This window comes from Temnothorax nylanderi, unplaced genomic scaffold (assembly GCF_030848795.1).
Source record: "Temnothorax nylanderi isolate EJ_2023f unplaced genomic scaffold, tnyl_v1.0 TNYL_tig0176_pilon, whole genome shotgun sequence".
In the NCBI taxonomy this organism is placed as follows: domain Eukaryota; kingdom Metazoa; phylum Arthropoda; class Insecta; order Hymenoptera; family Formicidae; genus Temnothorax; species Temnothorax nylanderi.
Window position 1 is genome coordinate 29,825 of NW_027249238.1, and position 16,706 is coordinate 46,530.

Below are 16,706 nucleotides of genomic sequence, written 5' to 3' on the forward strand. Positions count from 1 at the left end.
TAAAGAATACTCCTGAATATTCTCCAAAAGCTTTTCCGGACATCCCTGACGAATCGCGAGATCGAAGTTGAAACTGCAGGATGTGAGCTTGATCGATGACGATAAGTCGACCTTGTGGCTACACAAGAATCTCGATTTCTAATCCTATCGTTAAATGTATCCCGTAGCCTTGTTCTTTTGCGCGTGTATCGGGATGTACGGACGTTTCACCCCAAAGTTTTTGGGCTCCGCAGAAAGGGCAGAAAAGGGGCCGCTTGCCTCGAAGCACGGATTGGATTGGATCAGCTTAACGTTGATTTAAGCCAATCAGCAAACAACCGGTCACCAGTGCCGAATCTCAGCATTGATCTCGTTAGAGCTCTTACAACTCCAATGTTGCGTTCCACACGCAGCAATAGACATCGCCATTCGATTCACACGCCGCGCACCGGTTCTCCTCAGTCCTTTCTACTTTTACCGTTTCCTTAGGGCAGTTACATTTTACTTTAATTACAAGGTCTGGAACTATCAACCCTTTGTACACGAAGCTACTTTCATAAAATTGAAAAGCAAAAATTAGTAATCGAGCAAGGCTTTTTTTTAATAGTACGAAACTTACGAATAATTATATATTATAATAATGCCCAAATAATTTTTATAAATTAAGAGACATGGTAAAAATAGATAATTTCTCTAATTAGAAAATAATCACGATAGATAACAGTGACAAGCAATCCATAAAATCAATTATTTTACTTGGTTATACAAAGAATTTAAAGCGTTTCGTGCTTTTATTGTTATTTCCATTTATGACGTGAATGAAACAAAGCCACAGATAGATTAGTACCTGTACGTACATTTGATTTACATAACGTCATATTACTACCTTTTGATCAGACGAAACTGGACGCATAACCAGCTAAGTGGTCGCGAATGATCGTATAATTTGGGCGAGTATTTCCGCGCTGGCGGCATAACACGACGTGGCTAAACGCACTTCTATAAAGTCGCACACATTGCACGCGAATAATTCACACAACGGCGGAGGACGCGAGGTGGATGTTAGTATTTTAAGCCTATTTAAGTGTGTTTGTCGTATAATATTGACATCGTACACACAAGCAAAGAGAGCACGCGTACACCCTTGTTCGCGCGCGAGCGCCCGTTCCTCTCCGTCTTTTTCTCTCTATCTGCGTGCGCCTGCTCATCTCTCTCTTTCTCTCGTTTCTTTCGTATGCTCGTGACACTACGACCTGCACTACCCTCCTTCCCTCCATAAACTTATAGATGTGTATGCGTAGAGTCCCCGCATATATACATATATACGCGCGCAAAAACGGGAAGAAGCCGAGGGAGCAAGTGAATCAAATCGCGTTGTGTGCTCGGCAAACGACGCTTGGCGTCGCGACGATTTTCTTGTAGGAACGAAGAATGAAAGTTTCTTACTCAGGAACTGACTCGCCGACTGATGCATCGCGATTGCGGATTTGCATGTACTTAACACTTTATCCATTAGACGCAGTGCCTACTGCGGATATTTTCAAAATTTGCCAAAAGAATCTTTAAAATATAAAATAAAAATTCTTAAAAAAATAATAAATTATTATTAATCGTACTGCAATACGAATTACATAATATATGTATGGCAATGTAATAAATATATAATGTGTTATTTAAATATATGAATATAATGAATATAACAATAAGCAAATAATTAGGTTTAGCTTTATTTCTTCAGATTTTTGAGAATATAGAGTTTGAATTTACTAATTTATTTTTTTACAAAAAATTTATTAATGACAAGATAATGTTAATAGTTAATTTCTTTTAAACATATTTGAAAGCTGTACTTTTTATGTTTAAATTGTATTATATATTATATATTGTGCAAGTAGCAGGTAAATTATTTGAATGTTTATTGTAAGGAATTGTTTTCTAATATATTACTATTTTTTGAATTATCATATCTTGAACGATTACGATCAGTTAAAATCTATAATAATTCGAAATAATCGCAAAATCTAATTGCAATTATTTGCTCTCTCGATAATTGTTTGCGGATTTTAAATGTTTCAAACGCGGCCGGCTGCTCGTTAAGCCTGATAATTAAAACCTGAGTCATCGAGCACATTCGATCGGCGCTACAATGAAAGTCGAGTTTCCGGTTCTTCGTCGTCTCGCGATGAGAGATGATCGGTATATATGACATTCCTTTAATCCGTCTCATGCTCACGGTTCTTCCTACAAGGGAGGGAGCAACAGTCCCGCTTGTAAACGGTAGCCGAAAAGTTGTCAGCGAGACCGATAATCTCCGGGTAGTCATGACAAATTACGGACGAAATTATGGGCCCGGCAGGGTTCTGCGTCAGGACCCGCCAGGATAAATGAGCGACCTGGTGCCAGGTGGGGCGTGTTCGTCCCATGCTGCGAGGCGAACAATTACGTAACACCATAAAACGCGCCACGAACGCAGCGGGGATTTCCCTGGAAGAGCCACGAATCGATTTGTACACGAAAGATATGTGTGCAGTCGGCATATCGCCATCGCTTTACACCCATTGTAGAGTTGTATGTCAAAAATTGTGAAAACGAGAACGGAGACAACTGAGAACTCGAGAGATACAATGTTTAATTTATATTAATTTTTGTAACTGCACATACAATTTGACAGTAGCGTGTTATATTTTGTGGAAGGTTACATCAGTGAAATGTAAAGCAATCGAATTTATGGAAGCGTGATGGTATTTTTATTTCTTATTTATGACAATAATAAAATCCGTATTAAAGCTTCATTTTATTCGCCCCAGTGACGTGCACGCATATATACTTGGCGTAATGTTTTAAATAAATTCCTGAGTGCAATTTTTGAACCATGCTAATGCGATTTGATACGTCGAACTTGTTTTTGTTTGTCACAAATATTTGCGCGCTGCAAAATCACACGGAAAAAATCGGGGGGGGGGGGGGGGGGCCCGGTTTCTCCAGTATGATCGGATCGGTGCATTCAGAAATCGGGTTCGTTTGCGCACGGGGGTCTGTAGTTAAGCGCGGCGGTCGCAAACTACCGCCGCCGCCCGTCGCCGTGCCGATGTTTAGGTAAGATATTCGTTCTCGCAAATATTTGGAGATTGTCTACAGCCTCTAACCACCGCACACCACTCCATCGGCTCTTACATTTAATTAATGACGTGCACTAACGTCCGGGGCGTTAATGCGCCTTAACGCAAATGTCACTTTATCTGCGCTGTTTGCGTTCCGCGGGCATTGCTGACTTTATTACTATTATTATTCGGATAATCCGCGAAGCGAAACGTCGATTTGTCCTACGTAAATCACGCGATTCAATATTGTGATGATCTGTGGTTTACACCACGGGAAATTTATACTATTAAAATACTGATGATGTAAAATTGAGACGTCAGATATATATTGTAGATAGATAAATTTATTATTATTTATTACTAAATACAACACTTTTAGGAAAGATTTACGAGGAATAGCATATGATTGAGAATGGAAAATACCTTACAAATCCATTAGGAATATGACTCATGCTAATAAAACCCGGAAAGAAAGTATAACGTATTATTAATGCAGCTATAATATTTCTATGAATTAAAGTATTAAGTACGTTAAAATATTACTTAAAATAATAGCAAATTTTTTTTATTATTTATATATTTTTTATTAATTTCTCTAAAATATATATTAAAGAATATTGATTTTTTCATTGAGTTATATTAGTTAACAAAAATGGCACAATTCAATTTTATGATTAAAACTAGTATGAGTACAGTAGGTGCTTTAAAACTTTTTGATGAAAATGTAACACATATATGGAACAAGACACAAGACAAACATGGAAAGGTGATTTTATAGTGTTCGGGTTAATCATGCGTGATCGTAAACCGCAAACCTTCGGGGTAGGTAGAGGCTTCGTAAAAAACCGCAAGTCCTTCTGAATAATGTGGTCAACCATTAATCGGTTGTTAGGGTTGTCGAGGGCTACTATGGTATATTTCAACACCGATTATCCGTGAATAATCTAATTATGTAATATCAAGCGTACGATATATTAATTGATTTTAGTATAGCGTATATTCAATTAATTATGAAAAACCTGTTATTAAAAACCTGTGACAGAATCAATAGAAAGGAATCTATAATTAAAAAAAGAGAGAAAGAGCGAGAAGGAAGGAAAAAAAACCAATGCACATGTCGACTGTCGACTCTCCAATCCATCGAGGTTGTTTTGATTTATCCTTCCAATATTCCGCAGCCAATTCCACTACGGCCGTTTCTTTCATTTATAAAATGGTTTTTGGCCACGCACACATGTACGTATATTTCGGATTTCCATTGCAGGATATCGCGTCGACCGATTTCGGTCATAGCTCTTTGAGACATATGTGGGAATTGGTACGCGTCCACGAAATCGCGATTAATCCGAATTCACGCGCGGCCGCACGGCACGTCGCGAAACGTAAATCGAAATCGCGGCGTGTAGGTGAATATATACGGTTTTTTTCATTTCGGCGCGACTGCTCATGGTTTTTTCTGGAATCGTTGGGTGGAGATGGACGATCGCATGAAGGTAAACGCGATGCATGGTAGACGAACATGCGAGCACGGAGGACAAGCGAATCGGTTACATTAATCTTCAGCTATTATTAACATATAGTAATGGACGGAAAAACAGAAATATGAAATTAAAAGTCGCAAAGAGATCATTCTTTAATTAAAAAATAATAATAATAAATAAAAATGAAAAACATGTTACAAAGTATATCTTTTGTAAAGTTTTATTTTATGTTTTGAACATAAAATAGAACTTTACAAAAGATATATTTTGGGGCGAGAGACTGCCGTTAATATGAAATGCGCGCAAAATTTGTAGGATTGTGCACGTCGTAGAGTTAAAAAAAAAAGAGAGTCGTTGATTAAAACGGATTTTTCATTCGCACTTGTTTTCGGTTCTGCGGAGGACCGTTGTTGCAATCGAACGACTGCGCCAGGAGGCAACGACAGAAATGAATAGTTGATTAGCGCGCTATGTACGTGGTTGCGAGCGTCGTGCGGGCCGGCAACTCCACCGGTATCTGGTCACTTATAATGTATGGCCTAGTCAGGTTCGTGGCGCGGTCCAGCAGGGGGTTCGGTTGACAAATCATTAACTATGCATCGAGCCGGCCTGCAAATACACGTTACTAGTGCTTCTCCGTACTGGCCCGATCCCTACCCCGCGGCCTCCACGGTATACCCTTGTCCTACTCCTGCCCACGTCAACCTCTTGTTTCCCCTGGCCGTTTCGCGTTCGCCACCATCACTGACCTCCGGGTGCAATAGTCGACCTCCGCGTCAGTCCCCGAAATTGGCAATTCTAGTCGATCGGTTAAGCATTATGTATGATATTGTGAAAAATTGTTACTTTAAGTCATTTCTCTCGCAATAAAGAGTTATTTTTTTTATTTAATCATTAGCCTTGGATTATACATCATAATTATAAGAAAATATGTAAAAATAGTACGTCTTGTGTTTACACTATAACATTGTAGACATACAAGAAGTCTTTTTTTATACCCATATAACATCAACTTATTTATTTTTTAGAAAAATAAATATTACAAATTAATATTTAACGATTATATTATGAATCTTCCTGTGATTGACAAAGGTAGAGATGCTTATAAAATCCGAAGATATAATTTGTAAGGAACAATAAATAATATGCTGACTATAGAATCAATTTTACAAATTTCACAATACTAAAATCCTTTTCTCTTTATATTGAAAAAGAATTCAGCTGATATTCCTTATATGTGACTTTATATAAAGTGTTTACCTTTCTTCCTTTTGAAATCAGATCGTACAATATATAGCGTACAATGAGCGGAAAATTAGCGTCGCGAATAGTCGACAGTTACGATTAATGGGGATGCACCGTGGGCTTTCATCTCGCTAATGATCCACTGCAATTTGTCGGCCAAAAGCACAATCGCGGTCGGGACTTGCGAAAAAAACTCGTTAAAAGCGCGCTGTTTGACTGCGATCGGCATAGGTCGGTCAGCGCGACGGGGATAAACAGGGATAAAATAGAATCCGCGAGATGCGGCGCGGGCGGCGCCGGCGGGGTGGGACGCGAAGCCGCGGAGGGTAGCGCGGGGCGGCTGATGATGCGGTTTGAAGCCACGCGTACACGGGAATTTGTTGTACGTTATGCGGCCTTCCAGGTACGTGGCGGCCCGGGGGATGAAGAGTCGGGGGGGGGGGGTGGTGGAAGGAAGAATCAGTGGAGGACCAGATCGGACCGGGGTTAGGGTCGCCACCAGGATTGCTCTGCACGCTCGGATACCGGAGGGAGCGTCGCGGGAACGAGGGTGGCAAACCCCCTCGGCGCGAGGGTGAGAGCGAATTCGCGGCATTAAACATGGTGGACTCGCGCATTGGTTGCGCAGTAGCTGGGCGTTACGGGCCGCACCATCGACCAGCACGGCGCACTATACCGGTCCGCTGTATACCAACCATCCAGCGGCGTGTTCATCCCCTCTCATTGCGGAGAGAGAGAAAGAGAGAAAGAGAGAGAGAGAGAGAGAGAGAAAGAGCGAGAGAAATAGAAAGTGAGAGAGTCGGGCCTCCTCGCTTTCTCCATAGCTCCTAAGGCGAATTTTCACGGTGCACTTTTGACGATCAGAGGATGCATTATTTGCGTGTGTAAGAGAGAGAGAGAGAGAGAAATACAGCATAATGCGATAAAACGCATGCCAGTCTTCCAATTTTCTAGAAAAAGCAACGCTATATCTAAATCTAATTATAAGAAAAATTTTAATTATAGATTATAAAAAATAATTATATTAGAGATATATGATTAAAACTATATCATAATTATAAAATAAGTTCTGAACAAATACATTGAAAAGCATTTTTTAATTTTTTAAAAGGAATATATAGAAAAGTATGAATAATAATAAAGTATAATAATCGGTTTAATACAATATCAAAAATATAAATAATTTCTCGTATAAAATCAAGAATGTACTATGAAAATTTACTTTTACTTTATGTGCATGATATTTGTATCACTTGTATGTGAACGAATACGCATAATTCTTTCTTGAGATGTGTTTCTTGTCAAATTTGTCTGAGTCTCATCAAGCCAGCTTTAGTCAAAGCCTGGAAGCATCGATCGTGTAACTTAATTTGATTCGATAATGTTCAGGATCGATTATAATCGGTTCCGGAAGACGCTTGATTCTATGATGCATATTAATGCGATTGCGTGCTCGGGATAGGGCAAACCGTACGGTTATCGGCCACTTAAGTATTCATTTGTCGTTAAAAAATAATTGCCATCAGGCATTTAATGAAAGATAATGTATGCGTACGTAATTTCGTTCTATCATTAATTTTATAGAGGAAAATACAAGTAATAAATGAAGCTTGCACAATTACTGAAATTAGGATTTACGTGTATGCACGCGTATTTCCTCGCCGAAAGTGCGTCGTAAGTAACGCCCGCGTTGCAGTACGTTTTAAACGTAATTCAAACAATATTCGCATACAATTGATATAGCCAAGCGCGATATTCAATAAAACGCGTAACCGGAAATATTTACTTTAGAAAGAGCTAGGAAATCGAATAAACGGCCAAAAATTAACTTGCAAATTTGCTTTGTAGTCTAGATATCCGCGCCGTAGTTCGCGTATCACTAATTAAAAAGACGTTACAAAATGCAATATTGTGACGCGATTAGTAAAAGTATGTTTATTTAATTTTAGAAATTACACAAATCCCAAGTTATTCTAGTATGATATAGAAAAACTGGATTAATTATTATTTATTACATATATAATTTACATAACTTAATACTTAAATGGGTAAAAGAGTTTGTTCCTTGTCTTATTAAATTTTATTAAGAAAGTTATAATACTTTCTCTATCTAAAGTCATTTTGTTTAAAAAGTGTTATAGCCTCCAAATATTTAGCTGCCTGAAAATAACTTATAAAAATTTTATAATCTTCTAATACACACATATACAAATACGGATTTGATAATAAAAGGATTGCTACAAGATATGTTCTAGTTCTCTTTACACGAGAAAAATATTGTTTACACGGGGGCAATAAAAGTTACAAACGCAAAGATAATAAAAAGCACACGGAAGAATTATTTCAAGCGAGTGAGCCAAAGAGAGAAAGAGAGAGAGAGAGAGAGAGGGGGGGAGGACTGAAAGAGGGAAGGGGAGGAAGACGCAAAGGCGATTCGGCGGGTCTGATAGTCTGATAGAAGAACGAGGGCTTGGAGAGGAGAAGATGCGCGAGTATAATAAAGGGTAAACACATTCACCGGAGCGGCGGAGGGTCCTTCGCGATTTCGTGAGATTTTTAGTTAATTTTCTGGTTCTCTCTCACGGACCACTCCATCAGGCGCTCCTTCCAGGCTTCCTGGGCTATCTCCCGTCCACCATTTGGATCCTCGGCCCCCGAGCCCTACCCTTCCGTAAGAGTTTCCAACCCTTCCAGCGAGGTAGCCTGGTATAATATTCAATTACATAGCTGCAAGTAAAGTCAAACAAGCCCACAGGGCCTGCAAATCTTTCTCCCTCTCGCTCTTTCTCTTTCTGTCTCCTTCCCTCGTCCTCTCTCGCCCTCTTCCCGGGTTGGGCGAGTGAGCCCGCGGGGAGTGGGAGGAAGTATACACCCACCCGGTGTATATACACACCGCGTTACTCCACGTTACTTTATCGTAGCGTTCGCGCAGTTTGCAGAGACGCCTGGCCATCGTAACGAAGAGAGTGCAAATTCTTGTTTGGAAAAGGAGGGACTGCAGGCTACTCCAAACGTAAACGCTCGTCTCATCCCGTCGCGTCGCGCCGCGGAGGAGTAGCGCGTGCAGTTTGCGAGGGTTGCACCGTCTCGAATCCTTCTTTGTTATGAGATGCAGAAACGATATCCCGTTCTTCGAAATGTACGTAATTAGATAATAGCTAACTTGAGGGGAGGAGGGGCTGGGGAAAACAAAATCTATGATCTCTTACTTTATCTAATACCATATATGCGTAAGTACTATAAACTCTGAAATACATATAATTATTTTTTGTTCTTTAGGAATTACTAATTTATTATTTTTGCAAACTTGTACATCATGTATTGATTAAAATATCCTGTAGCTAAGTAAATTTAACTTCAGTGGTGCCATCTATAGAGATCTCGTGGAATGAATAGATCCTAAATTTATCTAGATTATCTAAGATCCTAGCTAAATATTGTGGGAATATCTTCGAATAAATTAAAAACACATTACTTTCAAATGCATTGACGTTGTTGCATCTGATAAAATTAAAACTCTTTTTTGTTTAAAATGATTAGGTTTTAAATCTTTTTATTCGTTTATTATTATTTAATATAAAAACACGTTTTATATTGTTTAAAATAAATTATATATTATCGTAAAACAATAATGAGAAATTATTACAGAACTAAAAGTAAAAAATATATATAATTAACAGAATCAAATAAGAGCAGTGACATATTTAAACAAAATGTAATTTCGTATACTACGATTTACTTAAATATAAGCACGTAAGTTTTGAGTTATACTAATTCGCAAATTGAGGAGGGATGATTTACTTCTCTTCTGCCCCTCAATTATCAACGATGATGCGCCGACAATAGACCCCGAAGTCGCCCGGAAACGCGGTATAATATCTCACGTTTAACCGTGGCGAACCCCTACGATCGACGCCCGTAACTACCCCTTGACGTACCAGGTGAATTAAATATGAATAAGCAGAATGCCGGTCGACCGAGCAATTCTCATGGCTCGCCCGGCCGATGAGACAAATGGTCATTTAATGGCGCTCGTATGGGGTAATTGAAAGAGAGGATTATTGGGCCCGAATTACTCGTCTGCGTAATGTATTTTCGCGAAATCTAGTCAGCCTTGTAATTTAATCTTGCGATCAAACGGATACAACATTTGTCGTAATACATAGATCTACTGCATGCACATGTGTGAAATCTGATTGAAAACGCAGATTGATTACATAGCATTTTTTACGGATAAATATACCGTTATAAAGAAAAAGAAGTGTCATATCATTACATATGTCATTTTTATGAATTATCGATATGTAATAGTATGATATTTTTCACTCAAGGTGCGCAGATAAAAACAGTTTGCCGTGGATATCGTCCGCGTTACCTACCCTCTCTCGTGCGTCCTTAGTCTACCTCGACAAACGGAGTCGCAATTATATCTTGAACATCGAGAATTACATCGAGACGGTCGATTAGTCAGTCCGAGATTATCAGTGAGGAATAAAGGTTGTCTCCCATCTCGATTTCTTGCTTTTGCGTTTCTTCTGCCTCTCCTTTCGCCTTGATGAGGAATTCTCGCCGGCTCTCACGAACACCGGGCCAGCCGCCGCTTAATTCCAGCTAATTAATAAACTTTTACCATCTCCGTGTTTGTACTCATCCCCCGCGCGTACTCGTCCACCTTCCTCCCTCGCCCCCTTTTGTACACTCCTCCGTGAAGAGGGAGAGAGAAAGAAAGAGAGAGGGAGGTGGGAGGGGGAGAAACTGAGAGCGAGAGCGAGAGCGAGAGAGAGCAAGAGAGAGAGAGCGAGAGAGAGAGAGAGAGAGAGAGAGAGAGAGAGAGAGAGAGAGAGAGAGAGAGAGAGAGAGAGAGAGAGAGAGAGAGAGAGAGAGAGAGAGAGAGAGAGAGAGAGAGAGAGAGAGAGAGAGAGAGAGAGAGAGAGAGAGAGAGAGAGAGAGAGAGACAGCGTTCGAATTCATCTACTAACCAGTTCGCTTCAAAGGGTGGCTTTGCTCGTTCGCTCGGTCCTTTCTCTCACCGTTCTATCATCCTTTCTCTCCCTCCTGCGTCGTTTCCACCTCCTCCTTCTGCTTTTACTCCGTTTTCCCCTCAACTTTACCCTTTCGAGAGCGAATTCAATCCGCTTCAAAGACACCGTACAATCATCCGCCTTCTGGTATCCGACGTTCCACCTCGAGATTTTCTCCCTCATTTTCCACGCTGTGAAAGAACCGGCCATTGTAGCCGCAACATTTCCAACCCGTTCATCGAGTGTTTCCAACTACATGCGGATGATCCTCACATGTTCACACGCACACGAATATATATGCGCGAAGCGGTGTAATTGTTTCTCGTGACATGATAACTGTAAGATTATAAAATGTAATGTTAATGGAAACAAACAGAATGTCACCTATTCAAGTATACAATTATAATTTTAAGTATGCTTCTCGATAAAATATTATTTTACTATTGAACGATTGTGTAAATTTCTCAATTAAAATCTGAAGTATTTTTTATTTTTATTTCATTATTTATATATGTATGTATATCTCAATGTATAGCCAACAGAAATTATTTATGTAGGATGAACACACAGTAAAAAAATCTGTTTTAAGTTAATTTAATTATTTTTGCCAATAAAAGTAAGTACCTAGTCGAAAATAAAATGAGCGAGGATGAAACGTATTCGCGGTGTCTTTCATCGGTATTCATTAGGCGAGTGCGAGCGGGCGAATCCTGCGGTAAACGTGCTTTATCTGTCGACGGAGCGCAACGAGGACCCCCCGAGGCCTTTATTGGAGCATAATTCCGCTTAACACACAGTACGATAGTTATTGCGGCCGGGACTTTCGGGGGGATGAAAGATCTTTAAGCCGCCGTTTCTCCGCCATGTGCCCTGAGTGCCCTGACTCCTTCGCTCGTCCTGCCCCCCTTTCATACATCGTTGTATCGTAGGACAAACACTCGGTCGTCGGGTTGCTAATAAACCCGACTTCGGGGGACGTGATTTACACCGTCGTCGTCGCTGCGAGAGAGAGGTAGAGGAAGAGTACAAGAGAGAGAAAGAGAGGATTGTGCACCAGCACAGTTTACACGCACGTGTATATTTACGATCAGCTCCGACTACCGCCACGCACCTCCATATGTAGGTATATACGTGTATGCACTCGGCTGTAACTCGAAAAAGTGCTGCGCAGCCGCTATTTGTTTTTCGGTTCACTCGAGCCGCCGGTTATGATCATCGGCGCGATGTAATTATCCGCGCGTTAGCTTTGAGCGCTTGTATACAGGGTCCCATCCTACTCGATGATAAAACTTGCTCGCGTTATCGCGCGACGTTTCTGAAATGCTCTCGAATGTGGGTATAACGGAATGATCAGCGATCGTGATTCTCTCAGTTGATCGTGTGGGATAATCTATAAATAATACAATAACTTGACTTTGTAAGTTTTAAATCGGAGCAAATGTTTCAATTAGAGTGTTCTAATAAAAACTCAATCTTTTAATCCTGGTAAGTCCCAAGTGTTTCGCACAATCTGTATCATTTATTCATATAAATGAGAGAAGCAGTCGCAAATCACCCTTTCGCGATTTATCTTCCTCATCTTCGTTCGCTTGGCAGCGCGGCGCCTCGATGCGGCGATTAATTATTATTACACAGCGTCGTGTCATTACACGTGGATGCGATGTCCTCGATGTCCTCGATGTCCATCGTTTTCGCTTCCGGTCACGTGGACACCGCGGGAAAAAAGAGGGTCAAATGTGAAGGGCCACCCTCATTAGGCGCCGTATATCAGGACATTGGCGCGTGGCGGCGACGCGTAATTGCGCGCCTCACCTGAAGCATACCCGTGGCGTGTCACTCGTGTGTTACATTCGTTACATGCCGGTTGCGCGTAACGCGAACGCGTTCGTGAGCATTAATTGCGTAGGACCGGCCGCCTAATTTATTTGCTTCTTCGTGTCCTTCCTCCCAGACGTGTGTAAACCACTCGCGACGGAATCTTTTGAGTTTCCCACGCGACACGGGCACCTCGGTCCTGTTTCATTTGCCCAGCACAAATATTTTGCCCGGCCGGCATCTCCCAGGTTACGCCGCGACGCCCTTACGCGAATACCGTGGAAAAAAGAGTAAAAACTGTGGGGGTGGAAGCATGAAAGCTCGAGATTGTTGTCTATACGGTAAATGCAAGCCAACCTTTCCCTTTTTCTCGCTCGGTACTTGTCGATCAAATTATGAACTTATAATATTATTTACTTTGATTATATAAATTACGATTATAATTTGTAAAATTGTAGAAAGTAATATATTATTATTTTAATATATTTAACTATAATTATCGGAAGTTAAAAATTAAAATACGTCGCTCGCTAATTAAGATACGTCTGGCCAATAACGATATAATAACTGTAATTGCCTTGTGTCAACAAAATTCTTTTTCCAACAGAAAATAGGTATTTTTTTTATCTAGCTGTATTCTTAATGTCTTTCGTCGATATCTATCGTGTGCCGCAAACCGCGGTTTCATAGTTACCGTCGTTCTGACAAATGCCAGGAGTCTCTTTCCCGGAAAATTTGCCAACTCGATCGGCCGATATATTATTCAATCCCATCCCCAAACACTATAATTAACCAGAGTATCTTTGCGGAGTAACGATGACAGCACGGGGGACTGGTTACAAGCGAAAAAACGACGAGCGGAAAGTGAAGCTCGCTCGCCGGTGTCTCGCTTTAAATCGACGCGCGGATGTCTATGTATCTAACGCGAACAACTATGTATATTTGCCAGACATAAACGGAATGGCACAGTGGAGGCACCATGGGGTTGCTGCACCGGGTATCTATGCCGCGCCACTACCCTGTAATAATAGGCACTCAAATATTTCCCGATTAAATATTTGATCTCGTTTTTATGCCATTTATTAAAAGCCACAAGTGAAACGCAAGCGCGCGGGCGCAATCGAAATTCGCAACAGCGACGATTCTTTGATACAACGACGTTTGACTACTAGAATTCAGATTAGGCCGTCATTGGCATTATGTAGGGCGTAGGGCGTAGGGTATCCAGAGATTTAATACCAAATAATTTTATTTTCTGTATTTTATCGCGGTATTCTAGTGCGATGTTCCCCTCCCTTTCCCCAATGTTTCAAGCATAGAATACATGCGCGTAATTACTTTTTGCGATAGTGAATCGCACGTGGAAAATTAGATATATGCACGATTAATGTGTGTAGCAAGTTCTATTTGCTGAACTTTAAAAACCGCCCCCGCTGGTAAAGGACGCGATTGGCATCTCTCGTCAGTGTAACTTCTTTCGCGATGAAGTCAAACGTTTCTATCGTCGTCATCTCTTTTTTTCCTCTCTCTTTACCTCTCTTCTCCGCTTCTCCTCGTCGTTTCTTTTTATAACTTTTTGCCGTCGATGGCGTACGTCGTCCAATATCAATATTTTCATGCGCCGATGCGCATTTCGCACACATTCGTTAATTCGCGATTAAGTAAAAATTGCGATCGGTTGACCGGCGCGTTTTTTTCCCCCTTCACTTCAGTCTATATATGAGGTTATTTTTTTACATTGACATATTACCGTCCGCGATGGATTCCACACTTTCTCTCTTCTTCTCTCTCGTGCTATCCGAGCCGAGGATTCTTTATGGTCAGAATCAGTCAATATATTCGGGACGATGAAGAAGGGAGTGAGGGATCCTCGGTAAAAGGGACGGCAGAGAAGGGTGCAAAACGTTCGCAAAGGGGGAAACGGACGCGGGCGAAGGGAATAGAAAGTGGCGGCTAGAGACACGAAGGTGGAGAAGTAGGAAGAACAGGAGAGAGAGATGGGTTGTACGATCGAGGGGGAGTGGCGCAAACATTTGCCTGCCGCCCGGTAAATTAAAAGCACACAGAGAGGAGAGAGAATAGAAACGAGAGAGGAGAGTGAGTAAGTGAATGAACGAGCGAGCGAGGAACGGATCGTAGGTGGCCATCGTTTTCTCTCTGTTCCCCCTGCCCCATCCCACATCCTCCTTCTTCTTTTCCCCTCCATCCGTGTCATTCGCTCTTCTCCTTGCCCAAAAAGGTCCACGTGAATGAAGAGACTCGCTTCCTACGCGGATACTTTTCTTCCTCTCCGAACCAAAGCGTGAGCGCGCGGTTATTTTCGGGAACCGAGTTTTTGTACCTTCCCTAAAGAATCTTCCTGTATTGTGATAATTTTTACATGAAACATGATATTGTTGATAGAGACTAACACAAACAAAGTAACTTTACGTAATATTTCATAAATTGTGAGTATTGCTAAGTAAGACGAAAGTAGAGGGCTAGTAAATAGTAATTAATTGACGAACGCGCAAATATAGGAAATGAGATAGTTTTGATAATATTCATATATTTTAGTTTTTAGTATTATTTGAAATAACTGTTTTCCATAATTAGTTATTTATTCATTTTGTTTCCTATTTATATTGTATAGTATTGTATTATTCTACATTACGAATGCATTCATGACAATCTAACTCTCTTATCTGTGCAACGTTCGGTTCTTGCTACTCAGCAACCGCGCGTGCAAACACCTCCGATCATTATCCCGCTCATCGCGGCGCGTTAGTATGCTGACAAACTGTCGTGATCGGGTCGGAACGCCGGGAATCGAGTTCTCCGTGTTCTTATCGCGCGTCGTTACCCTCCTCATTCCACTTTGTCTCTCAATCGGGCCCTTTTATGATTCGTTTGGTTGCCGTCCTCCTGCACCTCCCGTCAAACGTTCCTCCCTCGGCTATGCATGTCGTTTGCGGCGCGCATAGGGATAGAGCGGGATGGTAGCGCGAGCCTCTCTGTGTTGACAGGCAAATATTTGTCACGGCATACACCACCACCGTCAACCACCTCCGCCACCGCCGCCGCAGCCCGCCGTCGTTGCCTCCGTCTTCGTCTCGTCAACGCGTCCATCGCGTTCGCCAACCCTTTTCCCGCCCTCCTCTCCCGCCACGAGTCGCGTTTTCGCGCGACGAACCTGAGGACGTTATACGCTCTGAAAGACGCGCTGAAAATTCCCCGGTAATGCAATGATGACGTTCCGCTTCGAGAACCCTGCGTCCTCCAGCCTTCGTACAGTCAGCTCGCACGTATTTCGAGACTCGCATATCTCGAGACCTACATACTTTGAGATCTGAAAAAGAAGAGCTAAAATGAATCCTCGTTTGAAAACATTGATAATAATAAAGATAAAATGTTAAATGTTTGTGCTATTTTCTATCTACTTTTTGTTATTATGAAAATTATTATTTATTATAAAAATGAGATATTTATATTATTCATAGAGATAGAATCTTTATAAAGATAAATATGCATTCTAAGATTAATTTCAGTATGTTCTATCTTTATACGAATTTGCAAGTCTGGAATATGTCTAAGTGACTTAAAAGTTGCATGAGGTGCAGCACAATGAATATTAAGTATATACGGAACCTGCCTCACAATGAAATACAATGAATAAGGTCAGCGTGACCAAGCGTAACCACTTTAAGCGGAAGGTTAAGTATCATTTTAAGTTTCCAGGTACGCTCGTGTGCTTATATCTACCTATACTTGAGCCAAGAAAGGCTGGCGCCACATGTAAATTCCGTCGCATTATACGCAAAGTTAATTAACATATATCAACAGTAATAACATTTTTTATGTAATTCATGTAAAGGTAATAACGATTCAAATTTTCTCTATGCAAGAAACCTCGAAATATGAAAACTTACTTTGTGTATTTTCACTTTCGTAAAAGAATTTTATAACAAAAATTCAGAGGACAGAGAAAAGAGGCAAAGAGATTCAATTCCTGTATTTATTTAATAATGCTTTAAAGGTATAATTACATTTTTGTTAGAAAACTTTTTAAAATAGAATTTTGTACA